The sequence below is a fragment of the Carcharodon carcharias genome, chromosome 10, assembly GCF_017639515.1.
Source record: "Carcharodon carcharias isolate sCarCar2 chromosome 10, sCarCar2.pri, whole genome shotgun sequence".
Taxonomy (NCBI): Eukaryota; Metazoa; Chordata; class Chondrichthyes; order Lamniformes; family Lamnidae; genus Carcharodon; species Carcharodon carcharias.
The window spans coordinates 118,699,061-118,716,766 of NC_054476.1; the positions used below are offsets into that span (position 1 = coordinate 118,699,061).

The 17,706-nt window shown below is 43.8% G+C and overlaps 1 protein-coding gene across 9 annotated transcripts in view; it reads left to right on the top strand.

Annotated features, from left to right (window-relative positions):
• Positions 1 to 17,706, top strand: part of LOC121283061 (rab effector Noc2-like) — a 238,999-nt gene that overhangs the window by 58,046 nt on the left and 163,247 nt on the right. For 3 of the 9 annotated variants that reach the window (XM_041197078.1, XM_041197084.1, XM_041197081.1), the window contains exon 2: positions 8,684 to 8,746. The exons of 4 other annotated variants lie outside the window; for them this stretch is intronic. The gene's annotated coding sequence lies outside the window, so the exon portion shown is untranslated. Of the gene's footprint in view, positions 1 to 8,036; positions 8,111 to 8,683; positions 8,747 to 17,706 lie in introns of all 9 variants that reach the window. 2 more of the 9 variants (XM_041197079.1, XM_041197082.1) reach the window with 1 other exon arrangement.

Consider the following 17,706-nt stretch of genomic DNA (forward strand, 5'->3'; position numbering starts at 1 on the left):
CATAGCAACTTCCAAAGCCATGTCGGTTACCAATGAATCAGAAACCTGCGTATCTGTTGTCTTATCCTTTAACAATTATTATTAATCAGCACCCAATCACTTGTACTTGCTCCAAATCCTGTGAGAGCACCCAATCTTATGTACAAACTGAGATAGGAGAACTGTGCAGTTAATTCAAGCCCCACTTCTCTACAGGTTGTAACAATAATTTAAATGTTTAATACACCCACAAAACCGGTCAGTTTTTTACCTTTGATAATGTTGTTCCTAGCATAAAAAGACTCTAGCCAGGCTTCTTTCAGTAAACACAAAAAATATTGATTCATTATAAAATAAACTACTTTTTAAAAACAAGTCAATATACTAGTTAACATACAAGTTGTAGTTTAGAAGTGCAACAATTTTTCCCATTTAAAAAAAAAAGTTATTTCAGCCCTCATACGCTCACTCACTCTCAAACACCATGCAGGATAAAACAAACAAACACACTCCCCTGCAGAGGGTGGAGTATGGGGAGGTTTCTTTTAAAAGGAAAATTCAGAGATCTCAATGCTGTTGATCTAACAGAATTCTTGTCACAATAGATCTGGAAGTTCTTTCAGATGTTTGTTGGTGAAACTGCACTTGATGACTCTTACTTATCACAACTTTGTGAACTCTGGAGAGAAAAAAATGAGTTATCCTGATGAGATGTTTGAGGAAGGTTTAACACAAAGGTGGGGCAGAGAGAGTCTTTTTCTTTTCCTTGCAGTTTGTTTCTATGGCAGCCACACACTCACTCCCTGCCTGCGAGTTTTGTAGACTAAGACATTCAAAGAATGCTTCTCTGAGGCCAGGTGTTTTTAACCAATCAGCAAGAGTCTTTACCCTGGCAACAACAGTTCTTTAAGTTAGATATACAAATTGTCTCTTCCCTCACCAGGTGTTCCTTGCTGGACATCTATCTTGAACCATGGTTTTTTTTGAAGAATGGCATATTCACAGCCGCAAATTAATACTGCAGACTTTTAAAAATAAGTCAGAAGTCACAAAATTCAACGTCCTTCAATTTTTCCAAAAACGGGTTCCTCACAATATGTGTAGGACACTCATCAGAATCTGGTTCAACAGTTGTATTTCAGTAATATTGACACACTGTAATCTCCCCTGAAGCTGTTTGGAAATTTAAAAATGAATAAATCAGTACTCTTTCATTCTATCTTGAGATAATCTCCAACTACTTCTGGCTGACATGGTATCTGGGACAGCGACAGATGTGATAAAGAAACAGTTTCCTCTTGTATGCATTTTTGGTTGGGGTTATTGTAAGGGTTTGCTAAAAGGTTTCAGTTTACATCATGGCCTTTGTTTAAATTCCCATTAAACAAAAATCAACCCATGAACTTGTATTGAAGTGCATGGAACTACTTTTCTAATTACATTTAAAATACTTGTGACTACAGGATAAGTTATTTTTGGCTTGAAAGATGATAACTATCATTTTGATAATGCCTTCATCATAGAAAATTCTCCAAAGTGCTTTACAGAGAGGGAAGTAAAAGGAATAGAGGCTAAACAACTAGTGATAACAACTGGGTGAATGAAAGCTTGGTTGAAAGGATGGTTTTGAAAAGATATTTGAAAATACATTGATGTTTAGATAGAGAGTTTTGAGATAGAGACTAAAGCAATTGTTGGGTAATCAGCAGTGGCGTAAAGGGAAAGGGGAAATTGAGCATAATCGTTAATCACAGATAATGCTTTTGTGGCTTTGGCCTGAGCTGTCTTGGTGCTGTAAGAAGATTGGAAACTACAATGAAGAGATTTTAGTTCAGAGAGAATGGGCAGAATCATCCCAGATTTTCAATTGTGTGGATATTTTATCCGTTGGTTGCAATGGCGGCTTTTTGTGCCATATCACCCCATTTCTGCCTCGTTAATTATGCAGCCACAGGAGACATGCTGTCTCGCTGGCGGGCGGCCTCCGATTTGCCCGCCTCACTGCTTCCTCACGTAGGGCGCCATATTCAAACTGCAGCTGTGCACGTGCTTCTCAATACTCGCAGCCCAGGAGGGCACCGGTAAAGACTTGGCCCCAAAAGTCAAGAAGAGTGCAGCCCTCTGATTCAATGATGCATCCCAGGGATGCCTCCTGGACACCGTGGAGGCCTGCTGTGAAGTTCTCCACCCCTGCTCTGGCTGCAGGAGGCCAATCAGTCTCACCACTCCGGCTTGGGAGGCGGTGGCAGAGGTAGTCAGTGCCAATGCTACACACAAGACGTTGGCCATCCAATGCAGAAAGCAGATGATTAATCTCATCCGTGCCACCAGTGTAAGGCAACCATCTCATCACTCTAAACTCATGCACTCACAAGGCCATCACACATTCACTGGCATCTCAAGGGACATCACCACTCACTCTCTCACACAGACCCTCATATCACCATCTAGCTTCATCTCCTCTGGAGACTGCCTCCTCATTCCTCACCATCTTGAGGCCACTTGCATAGATCAACATGTACCTCCACACATTCCCTCAGATAGACCCCTTTCCCAGTACAATCCTCACCTTGCAGCCTCTTGGCTTGCCTGAGGTCACTTCTCCCCCTTCCCCAAGTAAGCCTTAGCCCTGCAGCCGTTGAAAAACTACCACTGCCTTATGGCTGGTCTGGTGGGCAGAGACCTGTCAATGAGCCCCCTTAAAAGTGATATGGTGCTGCCTGTGAAGCCTGGCAATAATGACTGTGAGTGCTGCCCAGAGAAAGGTAGACAAACAAACCTTGAATTCCCGAGCGAAGTGCAGCTTGCCAGGTGCATGTCGCTTATGTAAAACACGGCTTATAATCATATGTAGTTGTATTAAAATGAAGTTCCCGAAGTCCGGCGATGGTCGTAAAGGTGGCTTGCCGTTGACGGGTGCAGTGGATGATAACAAACTGGTTTCACGATAGCGTGAAACTGATTTTTGGCCTTCCTGGCATATTGTCCGCTCGTGCCTGATGCCACTGGGTATGGAAAATTCTACCCATGACCAAAGAGCTGAGGCAATAATACATTGCGGACCTTAGAGAAGAAAAGGAAGGTGGACAATGAGACATTAGTTAGAGAGTACAAGTGGTTGAGGGTTGTTTTGTTTCAGGTGGTGTGATGGTTTTGAAACAGTTTTGAGAGATGCTGTTTGAGGCAGATTTAAAGTGTTGTCCAAAAATGTTGAAACGTGCCAAATGTTAAAAATCACAATTTTGGTACTCCTGTCATCTTCAGTAATTTTAAAATTTATCCATTGGCTGCAAAACTCGGCACCACAGTGTCATCTCAGGAGCAGGAAATTGGAAAACATTTGTTGGGATCAACTCCTGACTACTTCTGGTGCAGCTTATGCCGGTTGCCATGTTCTGAAGGGTGGGCATCGGGTTCATGTGCCTGAGATGTGTAGCTTGGGCCGCCTTCCAGTACTTCCTGGAATACCTGGTGATTCATGGTGGTCGTCTGCATCCTCTACAACCTGTCAATCATGAGAGTGCAGCCCTTACCACCAGGCCTTTGATGACTGTCTCAGAAGGAGAAGGGAGGAGGCATCTGGGGGATGGTTGCTCTACCTAGGGTGTCTGTGAGCATCTCTTCAGACTCTTGTTCCCCTGAAAAAATATCCAGATCATCGTTGCTCCACACTTCCCCACCTTTCCATCTGTCTGTTGCGAACCATTGACAGTATCTTGCTGACCAAAATCCCGAAAAAAAATGACAGAAGACAACCATTCCATACCCCAACTTTATCCAAACACTCTTCCAAAAAGTCTTGCAATACTCAAATATTCATCCATGCTTTCCTTAGAATTTGCCTAGCCTGGTGCTTCAATGCATTGCTACGCCAGTGGCTGCAGCATAGTGGAGTATGAACATGGCCTTGCAGGATGACCTCAGGCAGCTCTGGGTCTTAAGGGACCAGCATTGGACTGTACCACCTCTGCTTGGCAGCTGTGTAGGCTGGATGGTTGACAAGCAACAACAAGGGCACTGGCTAAGTGACAATGATGGGAACATGAATGTTGTCACTCTGAGAGAGGGCAACAGAACCACTGCCACTCGCTCAGGCCAGCCTCTCAGCAATTCTAGTAATCTGCTAGAGCACAGGTTGCTGGACTGCTGTGAGACCCTGTAAGCCCCTTAGAGCAGCGGTGTCCACATCCATGATGGCAGCAGTCTGAGCATGCATGGCAACAAGCACAAACCTTATGACCTCAGCCTGAGCTTCCACTGAGATGTTAGTAGCTTTTGCCTGTGCTGCAATGGAAGCTGAGACATCCACCATCAGATGCTGCATCATGACTGGGTCTGCAAATGTTCTCATGGAGTTGGCCACTACTTCCACAGTGGAAAGGATAGGTTTAAGTTCTGCACAAAGCCCTTTGCCATTTTGGAGCTGGCTATTCATTCTCCTTGATGGTGACAACAGGCTCTCTGGCGGGCCTGCCAATTCATCAAGCATATTGGTATGCATGGCCATCAGCCTTCTCCTGTGTGCTGCTCTATCAAAGTCCTAATGAGACCTCTGAAGTAGAATTGTGTGTGACCTCGCCTTCCAGGGAGCTGGCACGTGCACTATCTTTAGCTTGCTTCAGACCACGCATGTCCAGTTCACTCATCATGTCCAGATTCCACCTTTTATATTATAGTCTTAGGTATGCATAGTGCCAATGCCTGAGCTGGTGGCTGCATGTGTCAGATCAAATGATGGTATTTCATTCTCAGGTGTGCTCTTCCTTTGGGCCGTCATCCTCAGCAGGCATCACTGGTTGATCAGGTAGCAGGTTTCAGGTATCTGAAAGTATAAATGCACATGGTGAAGTTGGAGGAGGTGAATGAATCAAAAGAAAAATGTGCATGGTTACACCATTGGCAGCTTGTACATCATACCAGATTGCTGGATGAGAATGAAGTAGGGTTTCAGAAGGTACGTAAGACAGGTACATCCAGTCATTCTGGATAGCTGGTTGAAATGACCTCAGTGATGTTTTTGCCAATAATGCCAAGCACTGTCTCCTCCAAGAGGGTGAGGATGTGCAGCCATGTCTGCCTCACTCTGGTTCTTTGCCACTTTGTTTCCCCAAACTTACACTGTGAAAGTAGTGGAAGCAGTTAGCCATGGAGGTCAATGCTAAGAGTTTGGCCTCAAAGACTTGGATACAAAGCCATTAAAAATTCAATGACCTCACACATATGGTCAAGATCAGTGAATGAATCTTCAAATGCTATATCTTAACAAGGGAAAGTTTACCTCTATCATCCTTTCCATCTCCAATGCTGTATCTAAGAACCTGGGAGCCCTTTCTTTGGCCAGTTCCTCCATTGCTCTGATGCCTTCCTGCTTGAAGGTCTTTCCCATCTACTTCCAGCACCTGTTGGCTTCAAACATGCAGTTTAAGAGATGCAGATTGGTTTTAATTGGTGGTAGCCTCATGTGAACCTGGGCTGTCTCTGCTGAGTGCACAGTCAGTAACTTGTTTAGCCCTAAGCTGCATGCCTCATTCATGGAGGTGAGCAGTCAACAACATTCCCTTTAATCTGTGTTGATGTGTGGTCGAGCTGCAATCGACAATGTACTGCAAAGGGAAAGAGAGTCTGTGGTCAAGCAATGATCCTGTTAAAATATGTGATAATCTCAAATGGACCGCAAACAGAAATTAGAGGAAATATTGGCAGGCACATGGAGTTGGTATAATGCCTGCATCACTTCCATCAGGCCTGGGATAATCATGCATTGTGACCTGGGCTCCCACTAATGGGCCTTAGCGAGCTTTTAACCCATTGTATCCAAGGTATGATTTTAAACACCTTTTTTACTTTTCCAACTTGTAATAAAAGATTTGGGTATGCCTGCAGCTTCATTTATGACAAGCCCATCATCCTCCACCACCACCACTCCGTTCCCCCCCTCACGTTCAGTTTAAGTTTTTGTTGTCATAAGTCCTTTCAGGGCTGTTCTTGAACTGCCCTCTTTTAGGAAGCTGTTGGTCATCTTGTTTTCTGGTTCAGCTTGCATAACATATGACTCAGGAATGCAGTGATTTAGTGGGAGGCACTTAACTGGTGATCTAATCTTGATTGCTTAATTTAAATCTAGTAAGTAGCCAAGGGAGATTAAAAATAATGTGCCAAAATGCCAAGGAGGTGTTTTGTAAAGTATTTAAAACAATTTGACGCCAATCCCTATGTTGCCACATGCAAAAATAATATACTACATCTGTATTAGTGTATTATAACAATTTAATGTAATTTTAAAATAAGTATTTATATTCTTTTTGAGGGTGGTGTTGGACCCTTATGAACTTTTGATGACCGGAATCCAAATCGCAATGATTAAAAAATCTTTTAACCATAAAAATTGCTGTGCTGTGCTGAAACAGTCAATCTTTGTTGTAGTGGGTCTTTTTCTGGTTAGATGGCAAGGAGGGGAGGGGAGTCAATAGGGTTCTCAATCTTGATTGTAGTCTAACAACCCTGCTACAAGCGTATGTATTGGTGTTGCCAACTCACAAGGATTGTCGGAGTTTCCTGGAGTGAAAGATTAATCTCCTGGACGCTGCTGTAAGCAATCCAGCAGAAAATCCAGACACATTTAAAAGATATGTGTATGTTTTTTCCCCATTTTCCTTGAACACTTATCTTGAATTTTAAAAACATTAGAGATGGGAAAACAGATTGTTTGTCTGGTTGGGGTGGTTGCTACAGTTGGTCATGTGATGAAGTCTCCAGGAATATGTCCGACCAGAGTTGAGCTCCAGCATGTATGCGAATATCAGGTGAAGACAAGATCAGACTCAGCTTTTATGGCATCTTGGCACTGACTGCCCAGTTTTCAGGTAAAATAATCATACGCCAAAGGCTTCTGCTGCCTTAAACCATATCCCAGGTATAATCTTGCCTAAAAATGGTGTGTGATGTGTTTCATCATGTTATAGCTTTGAACTGTGGGCAAGGACAATTCTTTCTTACTAGTCAAGGCACAATATAGAATTGATGTTGAGCTTGTGGGATAAATTATCGGCTCTGTTTTATTATTCACCAAGCTGGAGGGTTATGATCATGGATATATCTAATTAATGAGAAGAGAATTGGTGTAAAAAAGCAGGTACCGAATAAAGGGTTCAAGAAAATGTATTTAAAAATGGGTAGGATGAATAGAAAACAGTGCTCCAGATGGCGGAATATGAAAGTTCTTTCACTTGCCCCAATGACCTTCAGGATCTGTGAGGAACCCATGAGGAGCTCTCATATTTACCACCATTATCATGAGATATTGTGTACATCTTTGTGCAATTGCAAGTATGTCTCTGCTGCTAAAATAAAGCTCCAGCAGTGATTTTTGGCAAAAAGAAAATCCAAATTGTTTGTGGAAATTTCTGTGGTTGGGTGTAAATCTTAAGCATTAAAATTTCCATTTAAATGTGCCAACTTAGTATGGAACTACTAACTTAGATTAGGTTGAGTGCATCTTTGTAAACTGTAAGGAAGTTTGAAGTGGATTGATCTATTTATTTCAAAAACAGGTATTAGTAACTGGAATATTGGCGTGTGTGTGTATATATACATATATATATATATACACATACATACACACACACACGCGCACACACACACACACACACACACACACACAAAATGTGATACTTTTCAGATGAAATTTGTTAATTTTTGATGAATACCAAAATTGCCTTGGAGAATGTTAGAAGAATGTGTAATTTAAATTGTAAAGCAAAAAGGACAAAGATGGGAATGTTTTAAAAACTAACAAATGTTCTGTGTGATTGCCTTGGGTGTGGGATGGGTTATAATGTTTAGTAGCTACCCTAGCCTGTCTTTTTAAAGCTGTTGCTTAGGTAATGGCCTCAATGGCTCAAGGACCCAATCAGAAGCTATTTATTGTTGTTACAAGTTTTTTTGCAGCAATTATATATTAACAATTTTTGTAGGTTATCATAAGCTGAGGGGGTGAGAAAGGAAATAATGTTTTTTTTTATACTTATTTTGAATGTATTTTGGTTGGTTGTTTATAGAATTTTAAACAATCACAACTGAACAATGTACGAGGCCTGGATGGTGATGGACGTCCTCAAAACTGTAATATTAGGTATGTAAATGTTGTAAATTTAGAATGACACCATCAATTTAAAACTGGTTTCAAGGGCAGTGTGGTGTTTGAAGTACCAGCGTGACTCTCAACAAATTGATGCAACGCTGGCTTGATTGTCATTTTTCCCCCCCAATCTATATTGCTGTGGGTCTTTTGCTTTATTGCAGGGACATATACAGATATAAGATCATTTTTTGGTTTATTTAATATGCTTTAAAATATACATTTTAGCAAGATTAAAATGGGATGTACAAATTGGTAACAACCATAACCTGATATTGCAGTTGTTGAGACATTTGCAGATGTTATTGACAGTTGGTTGGTCAGGGCAAGCTGCAAGGATAGAGTTTGGTCAGTTTTTCCATTTGGCCTAAGCCAGGCAGGCAAACAGTGATGTGAGGAACAGGATGCTTAACACAGCAGCACAATACAGTCTTACAACTACCAGTGGAAAATCTCAGCGTGGATTCAACAGTATACAATTAGGTTTCATAAGCTGTTACAGTTCTGTAATGTCTGTGTCCTATCTGAAGTAGACCTTTCTAAAGCACTGCTATTTTCTGCCTATAGGCTGAATAGAATCCAGCAAGAACGAGTTACCATTCATGGCTTTTGAAATTTGCTGCTTTTAAAGTAAGTTAATTGTCTTTGTTGATGCACTGAATTTGAAAGTCTGAATTAAGTAAATTCTCAGCCATAGTAACATTTCACACTGTGCCTGTTAAGATACATTGCTGGAATTGAATCATGAACTCTTGGCCAAATATGAGGTGGTGTATTTACATGTTTACATGTCAAAGTGAATAAAGGCTGAGTTTAACTTTTGCTAAGGGGTTTAGTTGATCCTCTAAACCAGAAAAGAATAGCATAAGGACTTTATCAACTAACCTTAAATTGTGTAACAGACTTTGAGCGCTATTCAAGTGAGATAATGCTTGTACGGCCTTGAATTCTTCACTTGCCTCTGCACATGTTAGGATTAGGTTTGTTATATACTGGGGGAACTTAATGGACTTGTTTTTCACTGTAGTCTTGTGAAAGCCACACAGCCATTGTTTAGTATGTAAAGCCAGTCACAAAATTGCCCTTATGCCCTTTTCTGCTTGCTTTGGTGTGCTATTGGACAACTTTTACCAGTCCAAGTTTTAGACTTGCTTCAGCTGAGATGAGTGGCTGTTGCATCCCATCTATGATCTGGAACTCTAGTTCTTCCTTCTTGTCATTGTATTCGGCTCTCAGACTAATTTGTCCTCTTGGTATGAGTATCATGCCATCAAAGCACCTCAATCCTACTTTCAAGGGTCTAATTTTTGGATCGCCGTGTTGTGCCACTTTGCACAGGTCTGTGAAGGTCATTGTTGCACGACGCACCAGTGTGTATCTGACACTTGTTCACTTGATACTCTCCTCCTATGGTCATCATTGTAACCGTCACAAACCGTTTACCCTCCACAGACTTGATGGAACCAACCTATTGTATAGTTCTTCATACTGTTCTGCTGATATCTCTCCAGTGGCCATCTGTAAAGTTGTTTTGCTGTTTTTTTGCCAAACACTAGTGTGCAAAATGATTCTGTTCCTTGCAGTGAAAACACTGCTTTCCCCATGCTAGGCAATCCTTCTCTTTTGTATTAAGTCTGCTGCAGTATTTGTATCCTGGTCTTTGTCTGTGATTGCTCTGCTCTTTTGACCTGAAATATCTCTCAGCATAATGTATCTCCTGGTCTGCTCTGCCGTACATGTGCTCCAGCTGGCATTTCACAACTTCCTCATTTCTACACACGTCCGTTGCTTTCTTGAGCATCAGTTTCTTATCTTCCAGTGGGCTTGCTCTCACCTAATTTATCTTTAATCAGATAATCTTTTAGCTGTTGGAATTAACATGGGCCAGAATTTTATGGCCCCTCCCACCTGGCGGGATATTACGGTCCTGCCGAACTGAATGGAGATTTAAATGGCTTGCTACATCCTGGGGAGACACGCTGTAGCGGGGTCGTAAAATCCTGGCCATAATTCTGCAAGCTGTGTTACTGCAGTCACATAACTGTTCAGTGATAGTATTTTCATCTTGAGTTCTAGTGTTGAAGACATGGCGTTCATACGTAACATTCACTTAGGATTCAAAGTGTTTGTTCAATGCTTTCAAAATCTCTGCCGTCTGTTTTCTTTGTTCGCGGTTAGACTTAGGGTGGTATATAATTTGTAACAGTCCCTCCCAGGAGTGTTAGAAGTGTCACTACTCTTATTGGTTCCGGCTTGTTAATTAACTCTGTTGCAAGCTTGTAGTTTTGCCATTGCAAGTGGTAAAACTGCCAGTTCTGCCATGCAGTGCCTTTCAATTTGACAGGAGCTGGGATTGGAAAGTTTAATGCCATATTCACTCACCTAGTATCTTTCTTGCAACTTTCGGTATGTGTTTGCTTTTCCTTGTCCTTTTTCAGCAGTTTTTAGCAGATTTGAACATTTCTGTGTGCCTTTCTGAGCTGTGTCTCCTCTACAGCCAGTATTTTACTTGTAGCCTTTGGTTTGTTTGCTTTGCCTTGTCCTTCTTCAGCAGATTTTACAGATTTTAACATTTCTGTCTGTCTGGGGTCTCAGTGTCTTCTCTGCAGCATTTTCAGGATTTCAAATTTCTAATTTATCTTCACTTCCTGACACCATATTTCGTGTTTAAAGACAGCAGAGCTTTCCAGTGCTTTCTCATTATCGGCCTTTATTGAATTGTTCTCAAGATGTCTGCTTACAGAGACTGCCTCTTGGCAGAGGCCACCTAACTATGGGAAGCCAGATGAGACATGTTGTACTGTTGCATTTCAAAACCCAAACGGTGAGATGCCAGTCAAAATACTTAGCCTCTATCCTACTCCTGTCGCTGCAGTCATTCCATATGTGATTCTGGTCAATGGGGATCTCCAAGATAATGGGGTCCCGATAAGGCTGCTGTTGTCGTCTGGATCACAAAAGAGTAAGCCACAGGTTTATATTGTTCAGAAAGCATTCCACAGTTAGTTTTCTTAATTTTCCTTTTGGAAAACTATATACAGTGAGAATACAAAGAAAGGAAAAATTATTTTATTGATACCGTATCATGTGCAACAGATATTGAAACAATAAAAAAAAATGTTTAAATTCACAACTCTAAGCATGGTGGAACAAATAAAAAATAATATGGAATAAGATCATACAAACTAAGTCACGATATTGTGGGAAAGTAAAATTTTAAGGTTTAATCCAAGGAGAGTCATGAATGGATGTCGGGGTTGGTTGGGGATCAAGATAGCAAATCAAAGAATTAGAGTCAAAGAATTTCGCACCATAAAAGGGGGCTATTATTCCCATCATGACTGTGCCAACAAACAGTGAGGATTATCCACCCAATCCCATGTAAAAAAAAAATCCACTTCCCATTTAAAGGCAATTTTTAAGCTGTTTCCACCATTGGTTCTGGTTAGGCATTCTGTGTTCAAAGAGCCATCTGCGTTTTAAAAAAATTCTAATATCTCCATTTTTTGTTTCTGGCAATGATCTTAAATGTAAATCCTCTAGTTATCAAATTACTGAAGAAATTAACTTGGGCATAATTTTCCATGCTCTAACATCTGCTATAAGAGTTCTACATTATTTGAACTAAGGCAGTCAAGTGATTTTAAAAATTCCATCTTATGATTAGAACATTTAACCTTGGTTTTAATCAGTTATTTAGCTGATACTATTATCGCATCCGTTTCATTTATTACTGGTATCACTGTAACTCTTTGCACAGGTTCGGTACATTATTATTTACAACCTAAATTCAGTCAATTGTGCATTTTTAAAATTTGTTTATAGAAGCCAGGATCTATTGCTTGGTCTTCAAGTTACCAAGTCTCCTGTCTGTTACAACCACTGTTAAAGTAGATAGACTGGAAGCTTGATAAATTGGGAGAAAAACCGATTTCCATCTGTTGAACTTCTGTTTAAACTAAAGATCCTATCATATCAAATAATAGTCTCAGAAGTTATAACTGAGAAGATTCAGATGCGCATTTTAGCTTAAAATGCCTTCTAAAAAAAAAACATGATATTGGGTTATTAGAACAGAAGCACATGAAGAAGACCAAGGATCTGAGAGGACCACTTCTCCAACACAAGAATTCCGAGCCTCTTCCCAGCTCTGGCAGTTTCTCCCTACTTAATATCTAAGAACTTGACAACTTTTGATATAAGAGGATCAAAAAGTGAATAACTGAGTTTCATTGGATTATTTTCACCTGCATGTTTAAAAGGTTTTAAAAAAAGAACATGCTAAATCTGGACCTGGATAGATCTGAAAGTGACAGTTAAAATTGTGGAATTTTCCTCCAGCCCCCACCCCCTCAAGCCTCAGCAATTTCCTGGTTCACAGCAGCGCCCTAATTGAAGCCAGAAAGAGGTGCCCATCCCATAATAATGTGGACTGCAACACCAAGGAGTGGGGTGGGCTTGGGGGAAAGACTTTTAATGGAGTTGCTTCATGATAGGAACATGAAAAACAGAACTGTAAGTGAATAAAGTCACCCATGGCTGCACCTGCCCTTCAGCCTGGCTCACATTCCCATTGTAGTGGTTCTTCATCGTACCCTATGCTACTCTCAGTACCCAGTTTATCAGTGAGTGAGGCTCAGTGCCTTGTAAATGTTAAGGAAATGAGTTGCATTTGACAAATTGCACTGCTTATGCAATTATTTCTTGGCTTTACTAAAGTGAACATGTGAGGAGTCAGCCCTTTTATATAGGGCAGAGTTTATTCATTGGCTTGTGAGGTGGGACTTGCACGCCGATGCGTAAAATGACGTGTGGTGATGTCAGGTGCGCGTCCCGACGTCGCCATGTGCCATTTTGATATTTCGGTGGGTGAGTGCGTGATGATGTCCGTTGTGCGACTGCCGTTAATTAATAGGCCACTTAAGACCCTTGAGGCTCCAAATGACCTGGATTTTAAGGCACCCGTGCGATCATTGGCTCGTTGCAAGAGTGCAACGGGCAGGCGGGTATCAGAAATTTGCATGAAGCTCATCCACGGGTGGCTGGGTGATCTCTGCGGTGCCTTGCAATCAGCTGTCTACACTAGTGCCAAGCAGGTCACAAGCACTCTGTTCAGTCGTGCATTGACCTTCATCCACTGCTGCTGGGATGAGGCCAGCCAGACAGTGCGAGCCAGAGGCTTCGCGGCTATTGCTGGCTTCCCCCACGTCCAGGGTGCTATAGACTGCACTCATTTGGCCATCAAGGTGCCAGCAGGTGAGCCGGTGCCTTCGTTATCAGGAAGGGCTTCCACTCCATGAACGTGCAGATAGTGTGTGATCACAGGATGCAGATTCTAAAAGTCTGAGCAAGGTACCCAGGCAGCTCCCACAATGCCTACATCCTCAGACACTCCCAGGTGCTGGGGCTCTTCAGTGCTCCAGCCCGGCTGGATGGATGGCTGCTGGGTGACAAGGGCTATCCCCTCAGAAGGTGGCTCATGAGGCCTCTCCGCTGTCCAAGAACAGAAGTTGAGCAGCGGTAAAATAGAAGTCACACCTCCACAAGGGCTGTGGTGGAGAGAGTCATCGGTCTTCTCAAAATGTGCTTCAGATGCCTGGACTGTTCCGGAAGCGCACTGCAGTACTCCCCAGATTGAGTGTCCCTGATAGTGGTTGCATACTACACTTTACACAATCTTGCGCTGCAAAGGGGGAACGCTGTGGGTGAAGATGATGTAGACGGAGTGGCTGCGGCAGATCACGATGAGTCCAGTAGTGAGTCCGAGGATGAGAACACACAGGGAAATGATGAGGGGGCACACGCTGACCCGGGCATTCTCCAGAGAGGCAGGGACACCTGGGTTGCTCTAATGCAAGGAACCTTTAGCTAGCACAGCACATATGGATCTCCAACACAAGCCTGGCCTGTAGCCTCCATCCTGGAGACCATAGTGCAAAATCTGTCTGGATAGGAGCATTGATGCTGGGCCCAGTCAATAAATGTAAATGACACACAAATCACCCATCAAATCTCAGGAATCCATGCATCTGCCCAAGAAAAGAGGCACCCCCAGCCATTTTAGACAACATAAATTTAATGATTTAACAGAAGTCTCTTGTCATAACAGAAATAAAATAGTGTTGCACTTCACACACAATCAGAAGGAACTCAGGGGGGCCAACAAAAAAAATCACCAGTGATAAACCTGGGGTGTGCCTAAGGTGCCTTCATTTTACATTTGCGGGTGCTACATCTTTGTGGTGCCCCCTTGCTGGTACTGGCATCTGAGACAGCCTGCTCTCTCTGCTGTCCTGTTGGCCTCAATGACCTTGGCGGACGTCCTTTGGCCCTTCGAGCCTGTGCTGGACCCACCTGGGAGGGAGCTGCCAGCTCCAGAGCTGGCATGTCCCCAGTTGTTGCAGCCTCATTGGGTTCTGCGGTCACTGGTGGAGGAGCTGCCGCCCTCATCTGGCGCGCCCTGAGAGGCGCCAGCAAATGACAGGCAGCTGCTCTGCCGATGTGAGGGGGTCTGTTTGGTGCTCCCTGCTCACCGTAGATGGATGGGCACCGCGATGAGATACCTGGTGCCCAAACCAGCACTGGCCACATGAAGCCAATGCCCCTGTGAGGGATTGCAGGTCTGAGTGCAACCCCAGGAACCCCTGATCCTGTTCCTGGAGCTGCCTCTCCATGAGAATGGCCACTCTCTCCATGAAGGACTCATGGCGCACAGCAATGAGGCTCAATGCATCAGCTACGGTCCACGTAGACTCCACCACTGTCACCAAGCCAAGCACATCCTCATGTATCTGCACCAGATGGTCCCACACACCCTGCCGCATCTCCTCAGTTGACTGCATTGCCGATGAGGCCAGAGGCTCATCAACGATGGACTGAGCATGTGCCTGGGCCCCTTTGGTCTTCTGAGTGCTCGCGCCATCGGCACTCTGTCTCCGCCAGCTCCTCCAGTGACTGTGAAGTGCCTTCACTGCTGTGACCCAGAACACTAGCCGAAGACATGATGCCCACCAAGGTGCCAATATCTCCGCTGGTGCCTGTCTGGCAGAGATGGCGTGACACTCCTGATGGTGCTGCTTCATGCCCTTCAGGTGTCAGAGGGGGCCCCTGCTGCTCTGGGTCCCGGCCGTATGTCGATGATGCTGAAAGGAAGAGTAAGGAAATTCGATCGGTTAGCCTGAGAGCAATGTCAATGTACATGCCTGTCCCCTGAATCATCATGTGCTCATCATTCCACACGCAACGGGCAAGCCACGTTGGTTACGTCACTCTCTCAACATTCAGCACTGCCATGGATGTGGGGAGACTACTGGTGACATCTGTGCTGGCCACACATACCTGCCCGTGGAACTCCAGCCTCTCCGACTCCAGTGGACCTGGGTGCATGGTGCCTCTCCAGGTCGAGGGCCTCCTGCTCAAAACGGCTAAGCAGCAAAATCTGACCTGGCCCACTGCCAGTCCTCAGCCGCTCGGCGGTGTTATGAGAATTCTCCTGGAAATGAAAAAATAGCATTCATAAGTGATATATTTACAGTCAATCTCCTGGCGGCCGGCCTACCCCAAGCCCAGTTGCCCATTGCAGGGGTGCAGTGTGTCCTTCCCCCCCCCCCCTTTCCCACCCTGGCCGCATGCTGCCTTCATCACAGTTGGGAACACACAGTTGTAGCTGCTGTTGCAAAGAGGCACAATGACATGGAGCACAGAGGTCAGCAGATTGATCTGTGTCATGCCACCTTGAACATCCCCTCCCACCATGTCATCACCCTGACTTCAACATGTGCTGGAGTTCGAGCACTGCGCCTGGGTGCAGATCCTTCAGGTTGCCCCCACCACAATCATGTGGATGTCAGTCCACCACATGCTGCCAGTGCAGAGTCCATCTCATCACAACCCTCTTAGGCTGACAAATGCATAGGGAATATTGGCTGGGCCGCCCAGCTAAGGATACATGCCGTCAATGACTCATTGCACTCAGGCCACTCCGACATGGATGGAGCGCCAGCAGGGGAGAAACTTATATAATGGGTGAAATGAATGCTGCCAACATGTTATCACCTTCCCGTGCACAGCAGGTCATTGAAGCATTTGCAGCACTGGATCCATGAGTGTCGCACCACATCATGGGAGCTCACGATTTCTGCTACCTCCACCCATGCACGTTTGGTCAAGTGGGGTGGTCTCCTCCTCCCGCCCTTGGGGACGAGCACCTCCCGCTGTGCTGCCGCCACCTTGAGGAGGGCAGCTAGGCACTTGTCTGAAACCTGGGCACACAGTGACCACCCGCCCTACCCTCCTGCATGGCTAGCCTCGATGTGCCTTGGCCCCAACCTCTGGCCATGTACAGTAGCCTTTGAGCAGCTGCAGTTTGGCCTTTAAACAGGCCGCCGGGTTGCCATTCGACCCGGTGGTGATTGCTGATTTGCCTCTGCTTCCACCGTCCCTGGAAGTTGCCAAACATGCTAGGCAGGCCTTAATTGGCTTGCCCGTGTAAAATAGCGGTGCGGTCCATGACCGCCCGTGCCTGTACGCCCCGCCCGATATGGGGAAAATTCCTTCTCCCATAGATTTGTTTCAATTGCATGACATTAAATGTAATGTGCAATTAAATAAGATCTTATACAGCTTCAAGTAAAATCATATAATTCACCATAGGAGCCTGTCATCTGTTGCTACTTTCCATGATCTGTATTGCTGGAAGGAAGATGAAGCTTCAATGAAGCTACAATAAACCAGGTCACGACTTCGAGCTCCACAGAATAATATTGCCTGACGTCTGTTTTAATGTTATGATGTATATTGGGGTTCAAGTGATAGTGACAAACTGCTTAAATTTCACTAATAGAAAAGCAAAAAGCTGTCCTGACAAAAAGTCACTGACCTGAAACTGTTTCTCTCCCCCAGATGTTGCCGCCTCCACTGAGCATTTCCAGCAATTTCTTTTTTTATTTCTGCACGAATTTCACTCCAGGTTTCTAATGCATTCTGAACTTTGGAGTCCCAGCATTCTAGCCAGTCCCAGATTTAGTTTATCAGAAAATCTCAAATTGATGTTCAGATTGTGACAACAATGTGGTTATAAGTAGAAAAATGTTGTAGTCAGTGTTAAAACTAGGGTTTGAACTCCAAGAAAGCCTCGCTGAGAGCTCTAGCGATCTCTGTAGTGAGAACTTTACTTCCCTTACCATGCAGTGGATTGCATAGTTCTTTAATGGGGATTCCCAGCATGGAGCTATAGTGATGTCATCAAGCTGTCCAATGAATTATATTTAAGAATTCTCCCAGACGCCCAACCAGGAAATGAAAACCACTGAACTCAAATCACTTTGAAAAAAAATTATGGGGTGAAGCTAGAAGCTGATATAATATGTACATAAATGGACATATAAAACTTAAATATTTTGCATATTTTTATTGTAGGTTCTGAGTCAATGGGCTATAAGTTAGTTAGCCTCTGAAAATGGATGCAGAGATCGCGATAGGTAATTAACCCATGTCCATGGAATGGAATGCAGGCAGCATACCAACTTTGTGCTGCCTCCTCATTAAAATGTTATTTATGTGGAGCCATCATATTTGCATTTTTCCTTGGC